This window comes from Marmota monax, unplaced genomic scaffold (assembly GCF_021218885.2).
Source record: "Marmota monax isolate L192 unplaced genomic scaffold, Marmota_monax_Labrador192_F-V1.1 WCK01_AAM20220418_F8-fsc00061, whole genome shotgun sequence".
Taxonomy (NCBI): Eukaryota; Metazoa; Chordata; class Mammalia; order Rodentia; family Sciuridae; genus Marmota; species Marmota monax.
The window spans coordinates 12,682,895-12,710,478 of record NW_026695230.1 but is presented as its reverse complement, the minus strand read 5'-3'; the positions used below and the strand labels follow the sequence as shown (position 1 = coordinate 12,710,478).

Below are 27,584 nucleotides of genomic sequence, written 5' to 3'. Positions count from 1 at the left end.
TTGACAATGCATGTCTGGAGGGTTTGAGCATTGTTCTCTCATCCAGAGAGAGATTCATTCTGTAAACCCTGAGAGCATTCCCTTGCCATTCTTCTTGCCTGCTTTGGGTTAGAATTCTAGAAATGACCTTGACTCCTGGAACCTTTCCTGTCCTCTGAAGTGGGGTCCTTGGTTTGGATCCAGCATTCTCATTACCTGTGGCTCTGGCCGAATTTTCTGAGAGGTCCTCTTAGCTTTCCCCTGATGTTCCTTGCATCTGACCTCAAAGCCCGGGCCTAACCTGCCCCAGTTGAGGCAGCCCTGATGGCATGAGTGCATGGATCCTGCAGTTTCCATCCTGTTCACTCTGTTTACCCTCAGCCTTTTCCTACAAGGCCCCCTAGTTTTCCCCACGCTCATTTGAGATGGCTGCCTAGTATTCAGTCAAGGAAATGTCTTCAATAAGCCATGAACTTGTTATGGAGCTTTTACATGGCTTCTAATTTTTGCTCTTCCAGCTAATGCTACATTAAGCCATCTCTGTGTATTATGGAATCATTTTATTAAGTCGGCATTTATCTAGCTAATGGCAATGGCCCAAGATTCAATAGAGAATCAGATGATTTTCTTTTTGCAAGAGGAATGTTGTGAAGATGCACTAAATTTATTTCAAATGCTGGAGACCATCTTTGTTGTATTTTTCATGAATGAAGAAGCAGGGTAACAGTAATGTGAAATTGGGAATAAGTGAAAAGCTGGGTATATACGAGAAATTCATAATGTATTTGTTAAGTGGGGAAGCAAGTCAATAAATCCTCTGCAGGAGCAATCTACCTGTGAAAATTGAGGAATTCGGTATCCCTGCATCTGATGCTTTGATTAAAACAATAATGAATTTTTTAAAAAAAAAAGTGATTGCTTCTTAAGGATTTTTTAAGAAATGCCCTAAAACAGTGCATAATAAATAGCATTTCTGAGGAGAAACCATATCTCCTTCAGCAAGAATGAGCTTGTCAGGTGCTATTAGCGGTGGAGGCAGTCCACAGGCTCGCTGAAAGGATTTGGCTCTTGTGACCATTAGGAAATGACTGGAGCAAAACTGACAAACAGTCGTCACTGACTAAGCCCCCAGTACTGTTTTGAACCCGAGATCTGTGTAGGCTCTGGGATGTAGGGAACTCTCCTCTGACCTGCTCATTTGCTGTTTTTGTTGTTTCTGTTGTTTTAATCTCTGGTTATTTATGAAGTGGCTCTAGGCTTTGCATTTCAGTTTAATCCAGTAAATGTTGACTGAGTCTTTATGCCACATAAGGTTGCAGGGCATAAAGATTTGGGGAGAAAGAACACATTGCCCCCTTGTTCCTGTGGTACTCATGATCTGGGAGTGGGAAGGGCAAAACAAGTTTACAGCTGATGATTATTTAAGGGAGATTAAGAAAGGGGCCCTGGCAGACACCAGGCCCATCCTGTTAGGAAAGGGAGGAAAGGGAGAAATTCTATCTCATTTTGGGCAAGGGAATTGAGAAGAGTTTTATGGAAGTGGTTGGTTTTATTGACACCTTGAAGGACAGACTGAAATGGAGGCTGGACATTCCCTGCAAAGTTGAAAGTTCTGAGTAGAGGATATGGAGAAGGAAGGACATGGGGCTGTTGGGATTTGGTGGAAACGTTGGGCATGTGTACTAATAGCCATTGGGGTGTAACGGGTGTCAGGCATAGTTCTAAATCCTTATATGTATTAATTCATTTAATCCATATAATGACCCAAGTGAAGCACTATCATTATCTCCATTTTATAAACAGAAGCTAAGACTTGTAGAGGTTAATCAGCAGTCAAGATCACACTGTTAGAACCAAGATTAGACCCCATTTATGTGGCTCCAGAATCTGTGCTGCTAACCACGAAACTCTCCTGCCTCTGATGTGAGGAAGAATGGGCACTAGACCAGAAAAGTGGACAGATACCATGTTTCTAGGCTTAGAATGTCAGCATTTACGGTGTAGAGCTGAAAGACGGGGCAGAAATGGCCATGAGAGGGATTGGAGAGGTGGGACAGGGAGGTTAGTAAGAGCCATGAGGGGGCCTCTCCGCAAGGCCCAGGCTGCAGAGTTGCAGCAGGTGAGCCCAGAGAGTTTGGGGCCAAGGAGAGAAGGGCAGGGGGCCTCTCCTGACATGGGTGCTGTTTACTCAGGGAGAAGAACAGCCATTGGGCATCACTGTCCTGTCCTCTTATCTGTGGAAAGAGGCAAGTGTGACAGAGGGGGCAGGTGAGAGCTGGCACTGCTAATTTGGCAGACCCGGTGGCTTTTCTGCAGCCTAATGACTTTTGAAAGCTGTTTTCTGTGCTGAGACACAAGTGTGACTTCCCCCATCTGAGTGCTGTGGCAATCGCTATTTTTCCTGGAAAATTGGGCCCATGTGGGCTCTGCGTGTGGTTTATTTGAGTTCCATTTTTATAGCCTTATTACCTTGTCCTCATGATGTAAGAAGCCTCTCTCTCTCTTCTTGAGCTTCACTGTGAAAATTGTTTCTTAAAAGGCACAAAGTGTATCTCGTCATTTGGGAGGTGCTCTCTGAGCAGCGGTGCTTTTCTGCAGACTGCACACACACTTCTCCTCGCCCCTGCTAGCACTCCTCGTTGTGTTTCTCTGATCGTTGGCAATTTACAGAGAACGTTGAGGCAGCTCTTGAATCTCACCACCTAAGTGTTGGCCAATTTTCTTCTGGAAATAGTTTATGCACGTAAATATCCATTCAACTCCTTTCTTTGAAATGTCACCCTACGGATGACCCTGCCAGGGCCTGAAACCTGGTCTGGTCCTCTGGCCTTGAGTTGATAACAATAGCCATTAGCATCCAGGGAGTCTGGACTGTTACCAGGAACTGTGTGAAGGGATTTATGTTCATGACCTTAATTATTTCCAATCCCTATGAGGTAGCTACTATTATTTATCCAGTTTTACAGATAAAGAAAACAAGTCCTAAAGGAATAGAGAGACACTATGCAGCAAGTAAATTCCAAAGCTGGGTCTCAACCAGGTCTTTCTGACCTTGGAGCCCATGGGCTTGTTTTATTTTATATTATTTTTTATTTATTTTTTTTTTAATTTTTTATTGTTGGTTGTTCAAAACATTACATAGTTCTTGATATATCATATTTCACACTTTGATTCAAGCGGGTTATGAACTCCCATTTTTACCCCATATACAGATTGCAGAATCACATCAGTTACACATCCATTGATTTACATATTGCCATACTAGTGTCTGTTGTGTTCTGCTGCCTTTCCTATCCTCTACTATCCCCCCTCCCCTCCCCTCCCCTCCCCTCCCCTCCCCTCTTCTCTTCTCTCTCTACCCCCTCTACTGTCATTCATTTGTCCCCCTTGTATTATTTTTCCCTTTCCCCTCACTTCCTCTTGTACATGGGCTTGTTTTATTCATTCATTTATTCAACAACAAATGCTTGTCTACAATATACTGAGAACTGTCCTAGACTTAGGGCATTCAGCAAAGGAAAAAAAAAAGGCAAAAATTCCTGCCTTCTAGCCAAGGTATAAGTGGGTTGTTACTGGTTCCATCACTGGGAAGGATGCTACAGGAGTTCACAAAAGAAGCAGGACTTTGGAAATGGGAAATGACACTGCTAGCTGTCTTTGGGCCTTTTCCCCTTTATTCTTTGTGTGTTGGCACCAGTGAGACATGGCTGCCTATAGGCTCAGTTAGAATCCCAGTGAAGGGGAGCTCCTTTCTGTGCATCTAGCTATTAGTTTTAGAGGAAGGCTGTGATTGGCCCACTTGGATGATGTGCCTATCCTTTGGGTCAGTGACTGCTGCCAGGGATGGAAGTATTTTAATGTGGGCTGGATTGTAGGCCCATCTGTTGGGGCAAGAAATCTTTTTAGGAAAAAGGCAGAAGATATATATATTTGGGGAAGATTAAGAAGACTTTACCTTGGCTTACTGTAATAGGTTTTGAGGAATTTATCCTATAGCAATGCAGGAACTCTTTGTAGCATTTTAAATAGGGAACTTGATCAACGTTAGGTTTTTTTTTTTTTTTTTAATCACTCCAGACACTATATGGGGTTTTGGTTGGAAATAAGTGACTGGAGGTAGGCAGGCTGGTTAGGAGACTGCCAGTGGGGCTCCAAGGAGAGCTTCTGAGATCTAAGCTTATTAGTCCTGAGTATTTCTATTTGCATTTTACTCTAGCCACAGCATCGGTGATGGGGACTTGACGGGGTGAGGGTGGGGGTCTGGAGACAATTTGGAAAACCTGACTTGGTGACCAGTCAGAGGCTGGAAGGAGATGGCCTTAAGAAAGGTTCTCACCTCCACCAAGAGGGTAAATAAATATTCTCTGGAAGGCTGGCCTTATCATTGAAAACTAGTTATTAGTGGTGGCAGATTCCACATACCTTCTTTGCTGTGATTCCCTAACTGGAAAGGGAGGCTGACTGCTTGCATGTTCCTTCCTTTTAAAAGTTTTCATTGGGGGGGGGGTGCTGGGGTGGTGGCTCAGTGGTAGTGTGCTTGTCTAGCATGCGTGAGGCACTGGGTTCAATCCTCAGCACCACATAAAAAATAAACAAATAAAATAAAAGGTATTGTGTCCATTAAAAAATGTTATTTAAAAAAGTTTTCATTCTTTGAGAAATCAGAAAAAGGAGGTACTGTCAGGACTGCCGTGGAGAAGTGGATAGATGAGTGAAGGATACTGCCCTGGAGACCTACAGTCCCACAGCTTCCCCAGGGTATAGCTCTACTTTAGGCTTTTAAGGAATTTAAGCAAAGAATGACATGATGTGACTCAGGTTTTAACAGATTTCCTCCTCTAGTAAGAATAGACTGTGGGTAGAGGTAGGAACAACACTGAGGGTAGAAGCAGGGTCCTAAGTTAGGAGACGATTGCAAAAATCTAAGCTGGTAATGGTGGAAATGGTGAGGAATGTTCATATTTTGAATGTAAAAATCAGTTTGGGTGATGATTGGATATGGATTGAGAAAGAGAGGAAACAGGAGCAATTTCTAACCTATGTCCTGGGGGAAGAAAGGTATTTCAAACTAGATGCTGTGAGGAACAGGTCTAGAGGGAGGTCAGGGATCTGTGTCAAGCATGTTAAATTTGAGGTCCCTAAAGTGGTCTCAGAGTGTTCCTATTTTGTTGACTTCTGTCGTTGGCACTGGCTGCTGAGTGTACAAATCAGGAGTTCAGAGAGGTCCAGATTGAGGAGAAATCTGAGTGAGCATGATCATCAGCAAGGAAGTGATATTTGAATTCATGAACCTATGTGAGATTACTAAGGGAGTGACAGTGAGGGATGCAACCAAAACAGGAGGTGAGGTGAGGAGGAACAGCCAGAGAGGTGGGTGTAAAACCAAGAGAGAAAGCTATCCTTGAAATCAAGAGAGTGGCCAAGCAAGAGGGAACAATTAACTGGTGTCGATACCTGCAAGGTGAGGAGGATTAAGGCATGACCAATGGATCCAGCAACGTGGAGGACAGGCCAAGTGCATGCTTTTGGATCTAAGCCTATTATTAAAGTCATAGGTCCTGCCCTGAAGAAGAATATAATTGTGAAAAAAAAACACATTTAGAATTCATCAAAATAAATCCAAGATGTGAAATGTGAAGATTGTACCATGGGAATTGTGCAGAAGAAGATAATACTTCTGTGGAGAGGATTGAGTCAGATTTACTTATGTATTCATTTATTCATTCATTTTACTAAAATTTATTGGGTGCCAGGGACTTATTTGGGAAAGAGTTATTATTTAATGGATATAGAGTTTCTATTTTGTAGATGAAGAATTCTGGAGGTAGATGGTGGTAGTAATGGTATAATAATACAATTGTACTTAATGCCACCAAACTGACCCTTAAAATGGTTATGATTATAAATTTTATGTTATGTGTATTTTGCCACAATAAAAAATTGGCAAGGAAAAATGCACTTTTCTTCCCTCCCCGCAACCACGAACTTGATTTGGGATATGATGTTTGAAATGAATGGGATCAGTAGATGGAGATAGTGTGGAGGAAAGTGGAGAAGACATCCAACTAGAGGGAATGCTGAGAGGGGACTGTGTGTTTGGAGACTGATTCCCAGTTCTACCTGTCTGGTGGTAGGGTCCCCTGGGGAACCCAGGCCAGGTGAGGCTGCAAAGTCAGGGCAGGCCAGTTGGTGCAGGCCTGGTATTCTGGCTATGGAGTTGGGCTGACCTTAGATTCTGGGAGCCTCTGAAGGTTTCTGCCCAGGGGAGTGTCATTAAAAAGGTGTGTGTTTAGAGTGATCTCTTTAATCCTTCCTGGTAAACTGTTGCCTATTTAAAGCAACAGGATTGAGACCTGCATGCATTTCTGTGGTGAAAATTGTGGCCTAACAGAAGCTTAGCTACCCAAGCATGTGTTAATAATGAATTGAGTAGGTTATTTTTCCACTTTTTTTTTTTTTAAAACAAATACTTATTGAGGACCATTTAAATGCCTTTGGTATTCTGGACAGTAGGGATAAGGGGTTGGGTGAATTAAACAGGCCCCTTGTCTTGGAAAGTCTATAATCTAGAGACCCTCATTTCTAAACAAGAAATTATGCCATGTGTTTTACCACGTGTGTTACCAGAGTTCAATGGGAATTGAGAAGAGGGGCTACTTGGCCTGCCTGGGACACCCAGGAGGCTTCCATGGAACAACTATGTAATAAATTTGAAGAATAAGTAGGGATTTTTCTAGGCAAAGAAACAAACATGGGCACCCTAGGAGAATGGTCATTCAAAACTTAATGCACATTGTGAATGTAAAGAAAATGTCTAAATATTTTCTTTAAAAGCTAAACTTTCTATTTCATTGGCTTTTAGGTGGTGTGGGCTAGAGTGTATGCTTTTGGATCCAACCTCGACTACTCAAATGTGGAATCCTAGGCCTTCATTGGTAAGTTTGTTTGATCCCTTCTTACCAAATTATGCGATTGAGAATTGCAATTTGGCATGAAAGGCAAGGCAGGTATCATTAGCAGGTAGGTGCTCTACAGAAGTTCCCAAGCCTGAACCCTAGAGAAACCTATAGAATAGGTGAAAAGTATACACAGGAGAAATGGAATCTTTCTGTAGGTTTCTGTGGTAGATGCAGAGAGGGAGGCTGGAGGTAAGGATAATCCAGGGTTACAAGGGACAAATACAGTTGTCGTCATAGAGAGGCAGAGCTTTGGTTTTGTTTTGAAAATAAAAGTAGTTTGGAAAATATCCAGGGAAGAGTGGGTTAAAATTTTCAGAGCTTGAGAACATGTGTGTAGGACATGAAGAAAGTGAGCTCAGCGATGGACCCAAAGGAGCAAAAGCTTCATGCAAAGGAGTCATGGGCAAGGACTTTGGCAGGATCTACTGGCATATGATTACTCTAGCCCACAGTCTGTCTCTCTCTCTCTCTCTCTCTCTCTCTCTCTCTCTCTCTCTCTATATATATATATATATATATATATATATATATATATATATATATATATATATATATTTTTTTTTTTATAAAGAACCATATGCTAAATATTTCTGGCTTCCTGTTATAGCTATTCAGCTCTGCTTTAGTGGAATGAAAGCAGCCATAGATGATATGTAAATGAATGGGTATGAGTTCATTCCAGCAAAACTTTAGAGAATCAGATGGTGGTCTGGGTTTGGCCTGCATGCTGTAGTTTGTCAACTCCTTTCTAGACCCTGAGTGCCAGGCTAAGGCACTTAGACTTTATCCTGAAGGCAGTAGGAACCCATCTAAGTTATTTTGAGCAAAGAAGTAAAACAACTGAGGTGATGTTTTAGAAACATTCACTTGGTAGCTGGGCAAGAGGCATGGGGATCTGTTAGAAAGCAATAGCAGCAATCCCTACATGAGGACATATGGCTAATAGTAATGAGATTAAATGAACTATAGAAGAGATGTTGTCAAGGAGCAACCAATCACATTTTCAATCTTTTTAAAGACAGGAGTCAAAGAAGATGAAAATTTAAATTTAGTTGGGTTCACAATGGTATCGTTGACAGAAGTGTGGATGTTGGGGTTGGAAAGGGGTGGTAGATGCATCTGGCTTTAGATGTGTTGAATTCAGGATATCAGGATTGATCCATAGGGAATGTCCAGTAGATAACCACAAATGCAGGATTGAAGCCTAGACTGAGAAGGTGAAGTCTGGATATTCAGATGGAAGCCATAGTTTTAAATAAATTGTCTCCAAGATGAGCAGAAGGCTGACTCTGGGGAAATGTGCATAACTTCAGGATGGGAGGAAGAGGGTGGAAGAGACCCAGAGGCCCTGGAGGAGAGAGTCCCAGGAATGAAAGAGGTTGGGACAACAGAGACCAGACAGAAGGGATCTGAAGGAAAAGTGCTGAATTTGTGCCTTGAGGACTGTCATGTCATGAGAGGGGAAGAAGCCAGCTTGCATGGGGTCAGACATCACTGAGAGATAAAGAATGGAGATATTTCTAAAATATACCACTCATGGAGATTGGGGAAGTCAAAGAAGGTAGACATGTAAGATTTAAGTGTTTGCATGTCAGAGTGACATTTCTTCCCTTTGGAGGCAGGCAGAACATGCTGTGACCAGTTCTTATTGCCTTCTTTGGAGCCAAGCTATGTTTGGAGTTTGTGTGTACACTGGGCTTGTGATTGTGTTCTTAAGGCTCCCTTTGAGGTGTGGTGTTCATAACTCTGCTACAACTTGCACCATGGAATTTGGCCCATGTTTGGACTTTTGCCATGAGACAAGATGTGATCTGTTGGGTAAATAGTTGCATTTACACAAACTGGAGGAAACAATGGAGTGGACCAAAAATTCATATAAAACTTCTTACTGTAGAGTACTTAAAAGTACAGGGGATTTGAGACAATTCATCAAGTCATTCAATGATGTATCAATTTGTGCTGAGTTTTTCAAGGGTACATTCTGTGGTTTGAATTCTAAGTAGTTTTTGAATTCAGCAGTTGGATACCTAACAGTAAAAGCAATGTGTTAACTGTTGGTATAGTAGGTTAACTGTTGCGGCACTGTTGATAAAACACTCGTTGTGTACCAAGTACAGTGCTAAGTGCTCTGTGTGTGTCATTTTATTTCATCTTTACAATGACCTATGATGGGAGATTTAGTGTTCCCATTTCAGCAGTAAGGAAATCAAGTCATTAAGAGGTTGAATAACTGGCCCAAGGTCACAGGGATTTGAACATAGTTCTATATGACCCCTGGTTTATGGCATTCCCTGTTTTATGTCACCTAAGTCTGGAATATCTCCTCCCACTTACGTAGAGGTAGATCGAGCTCTTCAGGTTAAAAATTGAGAGGCCATAGTGGGTGTTTCCACATCCTAAGAGTCTTTTAAAGGGTGAAAGAAGCCAAAATGTCCTTCAATTTGGTGAAAGTGGAAGATGGGCTTGGACAGCAAATGTCGTTAGAAGGCTTGAGAGGCAGATTCCAACCCTAACTCTATGGCAATTGCAATGTGGTTTTTTGTTTGTTTGTTTGTTTAAATACTTGCTGTTTTTCTAAGCTCATCTCCAACTTCAAGCCTCAGAGGCAAGGTCTTGTTAGGTGGTCTCACTGCATCCCTAGTGCCTAGAGCAGAATTGAACATGGAGTGTGTACGTTCACTAATTTATCTGTTGCTTCTAATGAATCAGGTAACTTAGGACTCGGTGCTCAGCCTTTGTGTGCCAGGCACTGCTCTCAGTTCCGCAGTTGCAGAGGTGACACAGGACCAGGTCTGTTGTCAGGAGGCAGACACCCTAGGTAGATGAGATGTGTAATGTGACCTCAAGCCCACCCCACGGGGGCCAGAGGAGTTGGTGTGGGGTGGAGAGCAATGAGACCCATGGAGCTGGGAGGTGGTCAGGAAAGGCCTCTCTGACCAGTGGAGCCAGACAGCAGCACGCATGTTGGAGGAAACAGGAACCTCTGGAGTGACTACAGCTTTCTCAGCTGAGCCCTCAACTTTTCCTTTTTTCCAACTGTTCCCTCCAAACAGGGCTCCCCCCTGAGGCCTCATCTCTGGCCTTCCTGTGTGGCTTGATCTGCTGTCTTCTGGTTCTCCTCCAACCTCATAGACCCTGACCTCTGAGGCTTGCTTGGCCTGTTCTGTCTTCTTTGTCCTTAGCTTGGTCCCTCTTAGGTCCTCCCTGGTGTTTCCTGGGTGAACTCATCAATTGCTCTCTCTGCCCTGCAGCCTCACTGGCCTGCCTCAGAGTCAGAACCTCACCCAGGACCCGCACCTCAGTCTCCTCCCTGCCCTACCCTAAGTGCCCCCTCTGCCTTGCTCCCCAAGGTGCTGGCCTTGGTCTGTGCCCCTTCAGTTGACTCTACTTCAGGAATCATCCATGACTTGTCCTTCCCCCCGTCTGTCATATTCCACTGAGTACTATGTCCTGAAAAGTCCTTCTTCTGATTTTTTGGAGTCATTTTTCTTTTCTCCCCCAACTCCTTTGTTTAGGATTCATTATTTGAAGATATATAGATATATACACACTCATATACACATATATATATATATATATATATATATATATTCATGTATTATATATATATTTGTTGTTGTTTGTTTTTTGTTTGTTTTTTTACAGTAGCTCCTCCATTGGTCATCCTGCCCATCTTTATCCTCCTTCATTCCACCACACACTCTTGTCAACATGTTGTTTCTAACTCACCTATCTCATCATGGTTTTCTTCTATTTAAGACTCTCTAAGGGCTCCGGTTCTTACAGAATAAAAGCCAAATCCCCTTCTGTGAGCTTTTTTATAACCTGGCTTTTGGCCACCTTCCTCATTCCACTTTTTCCCTAACCCACATTTCCAGCTTCAGCCCAGCCACCAACAGCCATCAGCTCTGGTGGCTTTGCCAGTGCTAGGTCCTCTCCTGGGAACCACCTGACCCCTGCTCCTCATCTAGGTGACTGAGTTCCATTTTCCTCCAGCTCTCCTGTATACTCCTCCCACAACCTGGAGATGACCTTCCTCCTGCCTCCCAGAACACCCTGCAGGGCTGTTACAAAGCACTTATCAGTGTAGCTGTTGACTTTCTTATCTGTAATTCTCAGTAAACTGAGCTTCTTAAGAATGGAGAAAACACACACACACACACACACACACACACACAATCTCTCTATTCCCAGTGCCAGCCTAGTGCACCTGGCTCAGGAAGTATTTGTTGAAAGAGTGAAGATAGCAAAGTCTGTTTGTACAGCCAAACAACAGATTTAAAATGCAATCAGATACACTTGGATTTGGAAGTTCAGTGGCCATTGAGTTTGATGGGGCTAAACCTCTTCTCATCTTTGAGGGCAGGGCAGGTCATTCTACATTTGTGCTTGTGGCTACCTGTTGTGTCTCCCAGCATGCTGAGACCTCTGGAATGTCACTTCCCTATATTCTTTGCCTCTGACTTCTTAAAATTTTATTTATTTATTTATTGCTTCTATGTTGATAGAATAATAATTGCAATTCAAAATGAAAAATAATCCATCAAGGAATTCTCAGGAATGAGGTCCACCTGCCTTGGTTTTAGACAAATCCAAGATTTCCTAAATTAGCTAAAATATTAATTCTTATCAATCTCTGATAGACCCCCCCTCCCTGCCCCCAACATAGAATGCAGTTTGGGCTGGAGGATTAGGATTCCTAGTTGTCCTCTGAGGTGGGGGACACCAAGGGCATCTTTATCTTTGTTTGGAACCTTTTAAAGTCCACAGTGAATGTGCACTGAGGAGTAGCATGAGTAGGAAGGGGTTCTGATCCAGGGATCCCTTGGTCAGTGTCCTCATTTCCCATGGGAGCTAGCACATACACCAAGATTGTGGAAAATAAATTCACATTTTCATTGGAAGCATTCATCTTGGTTGTCTCCTTCACTTCCTGTTCTGCAACAGAACTTGTGCCAAGATCACGGCTTTTATTCAGGGGCTTACAGTAAGCTGGGAAGGCCTTCCAAAAGACTCATCTCATATGGAGGGTCCTGCTGACTAGGAGCCCAGCTTTTCTTGCCTGGAAATTCTTCTGATGCTGCCTTCCCTTGCAAGGGACTTCCCACAGCTGTTTCCTCTGCATAGAAATCTTTTTCCGGGTTTGCCTGGCTCATACCTGATTACCCCTCAGATCTCAGCTGATTTGGTGGTAGCCTCCCTTGACTTCCCTGATAGGAAGTCCGGGTCTCAGCCTCACCTTCCCAACATGATTACCTGCTGCTGGTGGAATGCTTACTGTCAAAGTGCTTGGTGGTTAACTACTTCATATTAGGGGTTTGGTAGATGATGGTGGGTGGAGGAGTGTTGTTATTATCACAAAGACACCATATGAGAAGACAAGGGCCCCACCCAATGAAATCTCTGGCAAATCAGGGGCTGGTCCCAGGTGCTGGCCTACAGGTGCATGATCTTCACTCATACCCTAAAGACCCTCTGCCACACATCCCAGCAGCCTGTCCTCCTGCACATCCCTAGCGCTCATCACAAAGGTCATCTTATATTTGCATTTATTTGTGTGGTTATTAAAGAATGTTTGTTCCCTGCTGGCAGCCCCTGTAAGTCCTGGGATGATAAGAGTACCCATGACTCTAAGTAGGTGCCCCACAGGGTTGACTGACAGCCTTAGGGAACCACCCACGCACCCATGCTCTTTTATCATGGGAGTCTAGGCAATGGCCATAGAAGAGCCACCCCAGACCCCCACTTCTTGGACTCTCGTGAATGTGTGCCTGGGGATTAACCCTCAGCCTCACTTGGTTCCTGCATCAGGGCTCGCAATGGTAAGGAAACATCTGTGCCATGGTGGGCTCTGTCCTTTCTTCCCACTCCCTTTGCCCTTTTCACTACCCTGCAAGCCCCTTGTTGCCCATCTGTAAGGAAATGGACCCTTTGTCTCCCAGGACAGAGCCAGCTGCTCCTCCTCTGGTATCTGGACTTTCACACACTCTGAGGATGACTGACAGTGGCGGGTCATAATGACCTTTGTACCTGCCATCCTTGTCCTTCCAGAGCCTGTCAAGATCAGACCAGCCCTGGCCTGTGGTCTCTGTGGCAGGGCAGTTATCTGGACATCCAGGGCTCAGGTCTCTACCGAAGGGGTAAGGGAGAACCAGAAGTAATTTCCTTAGGAGCAGTTGCTCCACGATGCAGTGTGTAGGTGTTTGTGTGTTTATCTTGCATGATGTTTTTACTTGCATCATTTATCACCTTGCTGTATTTCCTTCTCTAATGTGCCACTAGGGATAATAGAAATATAATAGCTCTTGGCTAAATAAATATTTTCTCCTCTCCCAATCCAAGAACACCTTTCCTCACCCCACTCCTGACTTTGGTATCTCAGTGACCTCTTCACCAGCTTTTTGTGCCTATCAGATCCCTGTGACTGTTTAGATCACAATGATGTGAAAACCCTCTCTAGACTCCAGACAGCTGGGCAGGGACTGGGCAGCAGGGGGAGCCAGGTTTCCCAGGGCACCTCACCAGGCCACCAGGGCCCTCTAAGGGCAGCCTGGCTGAGCTCCAAATGACTCACCCTGTTTTTGAGTGGGAAAAATAAAAACTTAAAAATGGCTTCTGACCAAGTGGGGAAAGTGGACAATGGGGGAAGGAATGTTAGCTAGGCCCTAAGGACATTTGCCAGCAACAAACTAAGATGGGCTTAAAGCACAGATGCCCCCGAGACATCTCCTTCAAAGGGCACTTGGTTCTGGAGGCAGATCCACTTCAGAACATCAGCTATAGACACCAGCACAGGGCCCAAGGCACATCACCAGGCTCTCTAAGCTCTGGGGGTCCTCATCTGCAAATGAAATAGGAGGAATGACCTTTATTAAGTTTTTGTTTGAAGGAAATGAAAATGTGCTTAGCACCGTGCCTGACATGTAGAAAATACCAAATACCTAGTATCTGTTGTCATCGCTATTGTTTTTAAAAGTATTATTGTTGGTAATAATGTAAGACTGGACAAGAGATAAAGCTTAGGATGCACAGTTAAAAGGCCTAGTGAGTAAGTGAGATGGCAGATAAGGGAAGAGCTTTGTGAATCACAGATTATGTCCAGATATTATTAGCACAAATATATATCTGTTGTTGTTTTGGCTTTGGAAAAAATGGATAATCCCAATTTTATGATGTTGAGTCTAAGTTCTCTGTTGTTTTTCTTTTTTGTTGCTGAGGGAGGTTTGTCAGACAGGCCTTTGTTGGAATCTTTCCCAGTGGCTGTGTGACCCACATTGGTGATCCAGGGTGCCAAATGCCTGGACAGCACCTGGCAGAGAAGAACACTGCAGTGGTTGATGCTATTATTTAAAGATTTTTATGATAAACATTTAATGGGTAATAGTAAGTTTTTATAGGTTCATTGTCAGCAAGTTGGGAGCAGTGGCCTGAGTTACTCTTTACTCTGGAACTGAAAATTTCTGCTGTCACAGTAGGGTGCCATTTGCTGTTGGACATTTGAATTGATTCCAGTTTTTGCCTATTACAAATAAAAATACTATGACCATCCCCACCCCCATACACACACACACACAAAATAAATACACTAAGTTGTGTGCCTGGTATAGGTAAATAAGTGTAAACAGTTTTCTTCCAAATGTAACATAGATTGCTACCATTGTTTTCACAAGTATCTTAGAAATATTTTCTTAAGAACAATTGCTTGACTTTCTTCTTTCTTCTCTCCGTGTAAGACTGGACATTTCCCTGTCCTACCCCATCTTTCTAAGAGTAAAATGAAACAAAATTCGTTATTTAAGAAAAAGTAGATACCCTCAGGCTCAGGTTGAGAACACCCCATTGATGGGATGCATCTGGTCTGCAGATGTATTTTGTTCAGTGTTCATGTGTTCTACAACCTCTGAATTAGCAGCTAACATTTAAAAAATTGGTAGGTTTTGTGTAAAAATCCAGGTTCATAGCTCTTCATGGGAGATTGATCAGTCTGGCATCTCTGGGTCTATCTTCCTGTGGCCACATTGAAGAGTGGTTCCCTCTGCCTTTGCCCTGCACAGTCTCTTTGTGCCTTGCATGATGGCATGGCCTGTGGGTAATTGAGTTTATAGCCCCTAAGCTACTGTGCATAATGTTTCACATTATTTTCATCAGCAACTTTGATCACAGATAGGAAAGTTATTTTACATGTTAAGTTATCATTCATATGATAACCCAAGTTGCCGCAGTATTTTAGGCTTTCTTGGATTTAGTAGGGTTACCTTTCTCCTACTAAATCCAATTTAATGGAATTTCATCATTAGGAATTCTTTAATCTTTATTAAGGCTTTTATGTCAACACAAAATGTTGGATAATGCAGAATATAAATGTTGATAGCCACTGTTTAAGGGAGGTTGTAAACAAAGTGAATTGCTTTAATCCAATGTGATTTTGAAAAATATTAGACAGTTATTTTTTTTTACATTCTCATTAAATTAGTTATAATTTGGCAAAATGGAAGTAGGTGAGGGATGTGAGATTCTCTTTTCCTTCTGCAGTGTTTCCTTAGACAGACTGGAACCCCTTCCAGCCAGAGAGCAGCCTGCTGTCATGCTCAGAGGGTAGAGCAGCTTCCAACGGGCTCACTCCAGGGGAAGTCTTTAAAAATTGTCATTTTTCCATGAGCTCTTAAGAACTGATAATTATATTTTTATATTTCTTGAACATGCTATAACAATTCAAACAACTCTGAAATGTGTTAACTAAACAAGAAAGCCTTCTGTGACCCCCATTTTCAAATATTCCCCAAAGCTAACCACTTTCAAGACTTTGTTGTTTATATATTTCTGGACATGCTCCTGTTCCCCAACTTACACTCTGCCCTTATCCCTAACATACATGGTTTTACTTTTTTATAAAAATGGAATCTATGCATACTATTCTGTAACTTTCTTTTTACAACTTTAAATTTTTATATTGATATTTCCAAATTGATATGTAAATGTGTATTTTTTTTTACAGTTGTACTCCAGTTGTAGATGTATTTTAAGTTTATTTAATCATCCCAGTATTGGTAGACACTTAAGTTGTTTCTGATCTTTTGCCATCACAGCCATGTCTGTTGTAGAAATTTTTGCACATACCTGTGAACTTTTTTGCACAAGATTTTCTATGATATAGATCCTAGAAGAGGGGCTTTTGGCTTAATCCACCTACCATTTAAAATTTGAATCAATATTGCTAAATCACCCTCCAGAAAGGCTGTGCCAATTCCCAGGACTATTGTGGCTTCAAAACATACACAAAAAGAAAGTTTTAAAACTCACAAATATGCCATAAAATGACATTATTTGTCTTAGAGAAACATTCAAAATATATGAATTGGTGGATTTAACTAAATGATTTCATATCTTCACATTAGTGATGGTTATCATCCTGCAAGGTGACAAAAATGTTTCATAAATGTTGTAATCAATTATTAATTACCTAAGGATACCATTTATGCCAAGTAGACTTTGGAAGAATAATAGCCAAATCATGGCTTCCATTTTCCTACCATCACGGATCTGACTGATCCTTCCCAACAAGGCCTGAGCCATCAGCACCTCAGCAGAGTCATCATTGGAAAGGACCTGGGAGGGCCAGACGTTAGGCACAAGAGACCTGGAGAGCAGGGACTCACAAGTAGTGCTGTGTGGCCGAGACAAAGTCTCCTTTACTGAGCTGGTGATGGGGAAAAGAAAGGGAAGTGATGTTTCCAGACTTCCTGTGGCCACTTTTGTTTGCAGCTTTCTCCTAGAAATGCTAACATTTACGTTCATGTTTTCAAAGCTTTCAGGAAGGATCTGAAAATTCTTGGTCAGAGGCCCTTACTGATCTCACATGACTGAGAGCTCCTGGCCTAGGCTTTCTGCTTTTCCACAGAAAGGACAGATGAGAGATGGTTCCTTCATCACTAACTGCATGTGACATTTTGAATTCCATCTTCTCTGGAGGCCTTCTGTCTGCTTCTCTGAGATGGTGTTTGCCCTTTGTTTAGCCACAGCTCCTCAGAACTAACCTTCTTTATGAGGCTGCAGTAGATTTGATCTTCTGGGTGCTATCAGCTTTGTTCGAACCACACTGGGCATTCTGGTCCAGAGGAAAGGGATTTGGAGTCAGACCCTGGTTCAAATCCTGACTTCATCATTTTCACTAGCAGCGTGACCCTTCTGTTGGTGACCTCACCTCTCTGAGCCTCAGTGCTCCCTTCTACAAAATAGGGACAGTATTTCTACCACAGGAGCAACTGGAGGAATGTTTATATTTGAAAAGGGGTGTTTCAGATGTTCACCACAGAATTAACACTCTATAGTGTGAGTCCTGTCTCAACTTCCTGAAGTACAGAGAAGGTTCTTTCTTCTCTGGGGATTCTCTAAGCTGGTGGCTACTGGCGAGGTCTCTTGGGGTGAGAGGAAGGTTACCCCTTGAGTACTCAATTCATATTCTCAGGAGCTCAGTATTTCATAGAGAAAGCCCAAAAGGCAGAGACAGTGTAGAGAGCACAATAATAGGAATTGATTAATAGGAAAACATTAATCCTCTAGATAGGGTAGGGTGGAAAAGATCATCAAGCAAAGAGGGGATGTTGCGCAGAGAAAATAAACCATAAATAACTAAGAGGTAGTTCTATCCATCAGTGATAAAGGAACATTGTTTTTGTTTTGTTTTTTCTTTTTTTTTTTTTTTTGTTTTGTTGGGTGTTTTTTGTTGTTGTTGTTGTTTTGTTTTGTTTTGTTGTACTGGGGATTGAAGCCAGGGGCGCTTAACCTCAGAGCCACATCTCCAGCCCTTTTTTATATTTTATTTAGAGACTGGGTCTTGCTGAGTTGCTTAGGGCATTGCTAAATTGCTGAGACTGACCTTGAACTCACAATTCTCCTGCCTCAGCCTCCTGCGCCACCAGCAGTAACATTCTTTTTTATATACATGTTAACTTCTTTTGACTCTTGCCAACACACTGATATATTCAAATTCAGCTCTTCTCTTTTCACTTTCCTTTTTCTCTCACTCTGCTTTTCCCTTCTCCTACCCCGCCTTAAAATACTCAGCAACTAAAAATTTCTTAAAGAATTTCTTTATGCTTCCACTAAGTCCTCAGAGGATGCTATTTTCTCCTACTAAGACTTTACAAGAGCTTGGATATAGCTCTTTTTTCCATTCCTTTTTCTACAGTATACATAAGTTCTTTGCTTGTTCAGTGATGATTAGATGTTTGCTGCATTAGATGTTTGCTGCATGCCAGGCATATATGTCATCCCACTTAGTCCTCAGGACATCAGAACAGCTTTGTGAAATGGGCCATGCGTTCTTTTGGATAGATGAGGAAACTGAGGCTTAGGTTAATATACTTATTACACAGTCGTAAGTCAGGGAGCCACAGTTCAATTCCAGGACTCTTTTTCTTATCCTTTGCTGCCTTGCTGAGTGTCCTGCACACAGTAGGTGGGCAACAAACCTTTGTGTAAGTGCATGAGAGAACTTCCATCCATCGGTCAGTGTGATCCATGCTGTTGGTTTTGTAATCCACTAGGTGCAGTGACGGCTGCCTAGTTACCTGAATCACACAGCATCATAGTTAACAAACAAACAAACAAAAAACACTATTTCCCTTTCCTCTCACTTTTATTTGTAAGATATTTGTTAGCAGACAGGTCAGACTGTTAAAATGGTATGCTTTGCTTTGTCTCTGCCCATTAAAAGAATGCAGCCAGTGTTCCAAGCCTCTGTTCTTCTGGTGACATCTCAGTAACCATGGGCAAATCACAGCCCCTCACCAGAACCATGTTTCTGTGGTGCAGTCTGGGACCTCATGGTCCACAGGATCTTGCACGCTAGAGGACCCTGTGTCATGGAGTGAGGCTTTGGAATGTGTTGAATGAATGCAGATGTTGGTGACTGGTGGACCTGGCTGTGAATCTGTATTTCCCAACTCTGTGAACTTGGGTGAATCACCTTCCTCTCTGGTACTCCTTGTCCTCATCTGTGAAGGAGGGCTGATAGGCCCTGCTTCCTAGATTGCTCTCCAGATTAAATGAGAAAGGATGCCGGCTTCCTTCTCTCTGCCTCTGACTCCTGGCGTGTTGGTTTTGCACTCAGTGGGTGTTTCTGTAGTTCAAACCCGAAACACCTGCATCAGATGCAGAGCTCATGATGTCCCATCATGCCCTGAGATATCTGCTCAACTCTTAGATTCTCGAAGCTCTTTTTTATTGTTAAGCAGCTCCTCCAGGGAAGATGTCATTCTACCCCATTGAGCTTCATTAGTGCCTCAGTGTGGACGGCGCCTTACTTTTTTTTTTTCACCTTTTTTCCCTTGCAGACAGCAGCTGCAGTGTGAGTCAGTTTGCACATATGTCATTTCTTTCGTTCCTCTTTGCAGAGAGGACGACTCCATTCATTTAGTTACGTTGGCCATGCGCAGGCTTCATGTTAGGTGACATAGGCTAGGCTTACAGCCACTGCCCTAGGCAGGAAAGGGGTAAGTGGCTCAGGTGGCACATGGGCTGCGCCATCACGGAGATATGCACTAGGCTGCTATGAGAGAAGAGAAGGGGACTCTGACTGTCTTTTAGGGAGTCAGAGAGAGCCTTATAGAGAAAAGATGATTTTTGAGTGAGTGTTAAAGATGAGGAGCATTCTGCCAGCTGTAGAAGTCCAAGAAGAGCACTCCAAGCAGAAGGGACCACAGGATAGAGGCCAGAGTCCTGGTAAAAGGTGACAACTTGTTACATGTCTGCAGTGGGGGCCAAGCGGTGGAACCCAAGTTGCCACTATGGTGGTCACCCATACACTGACAAGCCCCAGCCTGAGCCTTCTTCTTGAGCCCTCAACTCACAAACCCACTGCCCACTTCACAGCTATACTGCCAGGTGTCACGGGAACGCAGACCCAACATACCTAAGCAGAACTCTTAATTTGTTCTTAAAAAGAAAAAATAACCTTTCTGCTCCACAATTTTCCCCATCTTATGTGACACCACCCAGGCCCGAAATGAAGGCCTCGTCAGTGATACTGCTCTTCCTTCATTCCCCCACGCTGCCTGAGTGCAATTCTTGACGACACTCCCTTCACAGCACACCCCAAAAGCTACCGCTCCTCTCCACCTCATATCAACCTCTTGCTCTCGGTGGGTCTCTCCACTTCCCTCTGGCCTCATTCCCCAAAAGGCGAAGCCAGCTTTTCCAAAGAAGAGAAGTGCTTATCACTTTCTTCCTCAGAACTCTAGTGGCTTCCTGGCATCCTTGGAGTAGATTCTGAACTTCTGGCTATGGCTGCCAGCCCCCTTCACGTCTCTGTTTCTCTGTCAGCACTCGCTGCTTTGCTTACTCCACTTCAGCCACTCTGCCTTTCTTGCTGCTCCTCTTTCTTGCCCTGGGCCTTTGCGCTTGCTCTCCTCAGCCTTCATTGCTCTTTCCCGCACATCTTTGCCTGGCTTACCCTCACTCCACTCTGGTCTGCTTAAGTGCTATCTCTCACCTGTCTACCAGAAGCACCCCTCTGTCGCCAACCTCAGCAAACACTCTGTTCTTTTGCCGTGCTTTATTTTTCTTCACTAGCACCCATCACTACCTGACTTTATATTATATACCTGTCCTCTTGTTCACTGTTTAACTTCACTTGGATGTAAATCCACAAGGAGGGGCCTGGTCTTATCCATTGCACACACCACTCCAGAGCCTGAAACTGAGCGTGGCACATAGATGGTGATCATGAAACATTAGATGGGTGATGAACAAATGAATGAGTTAGCGCATGCCTGCGTGCAAGCTAAGACTTTGGGATTTATTCCATAGGCATTGCAAATCTAGTAGACATCTCTCAGGAGGTGAGTGACGTGGTCAGCACTTTTATTTTAGAAAGCCAGCTGGTGGCAGTGCGGGGGCTGGTCTGTGGGAGCGAGGCAGCAGAACTACTTGAGAGGCTGTTAAAATGGTCTAGGAAATTGATGCCGAGCCTGTGCTACAGGAGAGATGAGGGGGAAGATGATAGGACCTGAAGACCTCTTAGTATAACTTGGTGTAGTGATTCCTTTATAAAAACAGCAGGAGGGCTAAGCTGGCCCTACTTGGGACGCTTTTCTCACAAGCAAACATAAGCCCTGGGGTGCATGTCTGTGCAGTGCTATTGGTGCTCCAAGGAGCACTGGGAGCTGCCCTGCAGCCTCCCCCACTCGATCTTTCAAGAAGAGTGGGGTCAAAGTGGTGGAATCAATGAGTGTGGCTCTTCCTCCTGCAGATAGGCCCCTTGATCTTCACATGAAGGAGTTCTTTCTTGTAGCGGCTACATTTCTCCATATTTGACTCCAGAGCTGACTTGCTGTAACAAATTATCCCTGTTTTCTTTTCCTCCTTTCTTTTCTTTTTTTTTTTTTTTTTCAGTCTCTGCCCAGGTTCCAGGCCAGGCTCACTGATAACCAGGGATTCAACATCTGCTTCTCTTAACATGCCCAGAAGCAAGCCTTGCCCCCTGCAGTCCCAGGCAGTCAGGCCATGGGTGCGCACACACTCCTGGTCTGGGCGTGGCCATGCTGTCTGGTGCTGCTTTTTTGAGACTTACTTTCCGGACTTGAATTATTCCTCCTTCTTATAATTTAATCCTTTCCAAGTTTTCATGAAAATCCTTTTGCCTCTGAGTAAATACATTCTTACCCACCTTGCTGAAGTGTTCCTCTGTGTGCCTAATGGGGGGTTTATCATCCCAGTCTCTTAAGCCTTGGTCCAGATGCCAGTGATATTTCCTGAGTCCTGTGAAGTGAAATGCTGTACCTTCTGTATATCAGATGCTCACCTCCCACCTCTCCTCTCCCTTCCAGAGGTCCCTGTGATATAGGGAAGACAGGAGCAGCTGTATTGGAGAGCTTCCTGTGTGCTGGGCACCCTTCACATGTGTTCTGTCTAGTTGCTACAAGTCTGCAGCAGTGAGGATTACTTTCCTTCCTTCCTTCCTTCCTTCCTTCCTTCCTTCCTTCCTTCCTTCCTTCCTTCCTTCCTTCCTTCCTTCCACAGACGAGGAAGCTGAGGCTGGGCAATGCAGTAGAGCTGAGTAGTTAACAGTATGGACTTAGAGCTGAGCAGACCCAGGTTGAGTCCCAACTAGCTGTGGTCCTTGGGAATGCCACTTAATCTCTTTAACTTTCTTTTTCCAGATCTAGAAAGTGGAGATAATATAGAGAGAGTTTATAGAGCTGCTGTGAAAATTAAATGAAATAGCATATGCTATTTTGTAAGTACCTAAGTGCTTGATTACTGTGTGTTAGACATCATGCTGTCAGTAAATAACGGCATATTGCAGATACAGTTGTCATTGTCATTGTCGTTATCATCACCATCACTGTCTCTGGGCCACATGGCTAGGATTTAGGTGGAGCCCTGCCTGGTTCCAAAGCCTGTATTCTTTTTCCTGTCTCATACTGTTGCTCACAAGTTCCTCTTGCCTAAGACTCTCTGGTCCCCAAGTTGGCTCCCTGTTCTTTTCTGATCAAGCTATTTTTCCCTCTCAAGGCTACCGGCTCAAGCTAAAGCCCAGCAGTTTCTCAGTTCCCTTTAGCTAAATGCCTCTTTTCATTCTCTGGCTGAGCAGTTTCCAGTTGCTGACTATCTGCGCAAGAGCTTTGACCATTTTCTCTGTCAACACCAACTTGTTTACAGTCAAAGCCAGGGGTCTTCCTGTGTAGCTATGTAGCTGACACCCTAAATAAAACAGGAACAGCAGCAGAAAGGGTTGGTAGATGCTTCTAGTTTTTGGGGGTCACAGATCTCTGTGAGTCTGGAGAAATTTATAGATCCTCTCCCCAGGAAAAATGCACATGACAAATACTCACAAGCCCAACCCTTGTCATGAAATATTTACCCTGAAATTCCCCCCAGGGATCACAGATGAAAATTTCTGATCCTGAAAGTTAGGTTATGTGCCCTTTTGTCCTCGTGCTGCTTCTCATTCGCAATCATGCAGCACTTCACATTTCTGTAGGATGCTGGTAGCTGAGGGCTGTCAGGTATCCCAGTAGCATTTAGAAATACCCGTTTGATTGATAATATTTTCCATTTGTGTTTATTTCTCATATTTGAGAAATGTATTCACACAGTAGAAGTTCCCTGGCCATTTGGATGAGATGCACCTGCTGACTTGCACATAAACTTAAGCCATAGCCTGCATCTACCAGAGAGATGGAGTAGAGTTTTTTGGCCCCAAACGTCAGACTGAAAGGACTGTTATTTGGATTTATAGATTATAAAGGGGGATAAACTTAGCTTCCACAGAATTTAATGTTCTCAATTCAGATAAATATAAATATCTGCTTTCTAATTTACACATTTTTGAAATCTTAATTTTAAAAAGAGTATGCTGTCTCTCCCTCCCTCCCTCCCTCCCTCTCTCTCTCTCTCTCTCTCTCTCTCTCTCTCTCTCTCTCTCTCACCAGGGATTGAACCCGGGGGTGCTTAACCATATTCCCAGTCCTTTTTTGTTTGTTGGTTATTTTGAGACAGTGTCTTGCTAAATTGCTTAAGGTCTTGCTAAGTTGCTGAAGCTGCCTTTGAACTTGCAATCCTCCTGCCTCAGCCTCCCAAGCTGCTGGGATTACAGGTGTGCACCACCATACCCTGCCCTTTGTTCGTTTGTTCGTTCGTTCATTCCTTCCTTCCTTCCTTCCATTCTTCCAGTTTTCAAGGTATAGGTTTTGGAGAAGACAGATTCAAAGCACCTTAATTCCTCAATCTCAAACTTGTTCATAGGTCTCTCCTTAGAACCTTTCCATTGAACCATGGAATATGCCTGCTTTTTCTAACAGTAACAGCAATAACAAATGTTATTGCCCCATAAAAGAAGGCCCCAGAATCCTTTCTTTTGCTCTGCTAGGGTGCCAGTACTTTCCATAGGAGATGGGGCTAGATTTTTATTGTAGAAACTGAATATATTATGTAAAATAGATCATTTGATACAAAGCTCTTTATTTCTTTATTATTTATTTGGTGCTGGGGGTTGAACCCAGGGATGCTTTACCACTGAGTCACCTCCTCAGCCCTTTCTATTTTTTATTTTGAAACAGGGTCTCGCTAAGTCGCTTAGGGCCTCACTAAGTTACTGAGGCTAGCCTTACTATCCTCCTGCCTCAGCCTTCTGAATTGCTGGGATTACAGACGTGTGCTACTGTATCTGACTACAAAGCTCTTCATGATGAACAAATTTTCCTCCAAAGGTTTTCTTCTTTGCCTTTTCTGAATTATAAGAGCAATGGATGTTCATTACAAAGCCAGGATTAATACTCTTAATGTCTAGTTTGAATTCCAGCTTCATCAGTTATTAGATGCCCAATGCTGGGTAAAATACACACCCTTTCTGAGCCCTGATTTTTCTCATAAGATGGGAGTTCCAATAGTTTCACCTCATAGCACTGCAGTGAGGTGGAGAAAACATGTCTGTACATTGCCCCAGAGGTCTGGCATGGATGAGTTTCTTCATGGGCACCTACTGAGCACCTGCTAAGAGCCAGAGACTGTTTCAGTGGCTCTGGAAATAAGTCAAGAACAAGACAGAATTTCTGTTCTTCTGATGCTCACATTCTAATCAGAGCAGACCCAAGTGCACGAGATCATGTCAGTAATCAAGGAATTAAAGTCCAGGGTAATATAGGAGTCATAGGAAACACCACTTTAGATTGGTAAGCCAGGAGGGACCTCCCTGAAGAGGATCAATGCTTTGTCCCCCTCCCCATTTCAAGTATTCCAGGACTCCTGCTTTTAAAAATGCTGCCCAAGTATATTGGTCCCAGTTTTGATTTTGGAAAAATCTGACTCCACAATACACATCAGTTCTCTTTTGGGGGGGGGGGGTATTTATTCACTAAGGGGCTTCCCATTCAGAGTTGAGTTCTTGGAGTGTGTCACGTCTCAGGGCCTGTGAAGATCTTGAGTGCTCCTCTTGGACTACTCACCCAGCAAGCCAACAGTGAATGAAGAGCCTCCTGTTGGGAGGGAGAGTGATTTGTTTCTAGCCAGGACCCATTTTGCTCAATGCTGCTTTGAGCATTCTGGTTACTAAGGAGCTGGAAGTGATTTCTCTCTCAGTTCGAATGTGGCACACTGCAATCTCCTGATTACCTGCTTGCAGTTCTTTAAGGGTTTGTTGAGGCCACACAAAAGCTGGGTGGATGGGCAGTCTCAACTTGTGCACTGGCATTTGATCCTAAGAGCTGTAAACCCAACACCCAATGCCAACCACATTTCCCCTCTTGAGGTGTGGTAAGGACTTTTAAACAGCCGTTTCAGCCTGCTGCTTTGAGCAGTGGTAACCCAAGCTGTTTTGTGCAGAAGCTATTTAGAAGGGCAGGCTGCATCCAACTCACCTATCATGTCGATAGTTGACCTACTTTTGTTTGACCTTGATTCGTGCAACACAATTAGAGAAGCTGGTCATAAATGCACTTCTACCAGATTTTAGTTCAACGTGTGACAGCCCGAGATCTTAAACACACACATGACCCAGACAGATGGACAAGGTGGTTAGTTTTTCACTAACCTCTGAATTGTAATTCTATCACAAGGAAAAGCCTTAATTTCAAGAACATGGGACAATTATTTGAGACTAGATACGATGCCAAAGCAGCAGGCCTTGGTTCCTTGCTACAGGGCAGCTTAATCAGGAAGTGGCCTAGATGGCTGCCTTTCAAGTAGGTCCTTGCAGTAGCTTGGCAACAGGCACAGGGTCATAATTGGAAGAATTTGGCTCTGAGTGTCTGTGGGTGTTTACAGTGCACTATAGGGCAGGGCTTCTCTTATTTATAGAATATTTTGAGCAACAAGCAGCAGAAGGCTGAAAAGCCACTAAATCTCGATTTATTTTTAACAAATTCCATTTTTCCCCTCATCCCAGAAGGAGGACTGAGTTATTAAAAAACAGTAAAAAATACATCATTGCAGAGCATGCCATATCTAATTATGGGGTTGCCAACGTCGGCCTGTAGCCACATTTTAAGGGCTTTGTAAATCAGCCATCCATTCAATCTGCGAACTTATATGACTCCTATTCTTCATTTAGATGTAGAACAAAATCATTGGCAAGTAAGGGCTGATCAGAAAAAGTTCTTCCCGTCTAAATTAGGAGATGGAAGGTATAAATATAGAATAGTGTACTTATGTTCTCAAAGGGAGATAAAATCATTCTTCATTGTCCATTATGCTTAGCTGCACAAACATGCATCCCGGAGCACTGAATACCCACTTTAGGATTCTCACTCATCGCAATGGCGGATCTGTGCCACCCACAGGAGCAGTGTTGTGCTGTCTCGCTGAGCCCAGCCCTGAGTTATTACCCCCGTAGTCAGGAAAAGGCATGAATTTGTGCATTATGCCTGTGTTCTTGTGGTGCATTAGAGCTGGATGAGACTTCTGAGGCCTCTGCTTCAGCTCTACCTTACTAAAAGTGGGAAGCTGAGTTTCAGAGATGGAAATATTGCCCAGGGTCTCACGGGGAGTCACTGTGGGGTCGTTTTGGAACAGTGGTCTGTGTTTTCCCTGTGTCCTTGGGAAACAGTGGATTAAACAGATCTTATTTCTACACTTTAGGGGTCCATGGACTCAGAAGACACAGACACTGAGATGGTCCAATAGTGGCCATACCAAAAGTAAACCAAGTTATATGTGTTCAACAGGTTCCTTAAGTGGTAGAGAGGGTGGGAATGGGGAATTTTGTAATCTGTGTGTTGGATACCAAGGCAAAGGTGACATTGGTTGATCTCTGGCCCACTTGGAGAAGTTTTGCAATTGCTATTAAGGTCCCTGGTGGGAAAAGGTGCAAAATGTTTGCTGAGTTGGAGGAGGAAGGGAAGTATGGTACGGCAAGTGGTGGGTGGCAGTGAAAATGAGCTGTGGGACTGGATTGTTGAGGGGATTTCCTAGGAAATCAGAAGGGAGGAAAGAACTGGGGCTCAGGCCAGGGGCTGGCAGCCTGAGTTCTGTGGAATGCACTGCCCTTTACTGGGATAGTATGTAGGTGGCCTGAGTGATCCTGGTGGCCTTGTTTCTGACTCTGGCAGCCAGTGCTACATGTTAGAGCCAGCGTATGAGGTAGAACCTATGTCCCTTTTTGCCCTGGGCTATACATGGTCAAGTTCCCTGGGCCAGAGGGGCTTTGGGTTCTCATTCTCCTCCTGGGGTTTGGAGGGGCAGACTGATCTCAGGAAACCTTCATGGGGGAGGGTGGACTATGGAATCACCTCCTGGTGGTGCTGGAGACCAGTGGTTTTAGAGTTTGTGAGTAGGCCAGGCAGGGGCTGGTCTGGGCCTAAACTAAGGCTATAGCAGTCAGCCGGGAGAGGAGTCAGTGGAAGAGGAATGCTTGCAGGAGAGGAAGAAACAGTGGGATTTGGCTATAGACAGCCAGCCAAACCGAGTGAAGGACAGTGACATGCTGGGACATGAATTGCCACTGCAGGGGAGGTAGGAGGTGGGGATGGAGGAACTGGTACAGTGGCCGATCCAGCAGCTTGGATCCAAAGCTGGGCTTTTGGATTATTGAGTACATTCTCTCTGAGAAGAGGTGTACTTCTTCCTCAGTGAGATCCTAGCCAGTCTGGGCAGTTGTTCTCAAACCTGTCACCAGGCATTTCCAGATGGCAAATAATTAAATGAGTA

At 43.7% G+C, this 27,584-nt stretch overlaps 1 protein-coding gene across 11 annotated transcripts in view; it reads left to right on the top strand.

Annotated features, from left to right (window-relative positions):
* The window catches only part of Bmal1 (basic helix-loop-helix ARNT like 1), a 100,437-nt gene that overhangs the window by 20,601 nt on the left and 52,252 nt on the right, over positions 1–27,584 (top strand). For all 11 annotated transcript variants that reach the window (XM_046438023.2, XM_046438021.2, XM_046438019.2 and 8 more), the window contains exon 2: positions 6,842–6,914. The gene's annotated coding sequence lies outside the window, so the exon portion shown is untranslated. The remainder of the gene's footprint in view (positions 1–6,841; positions 6,915–27,584) is intronic.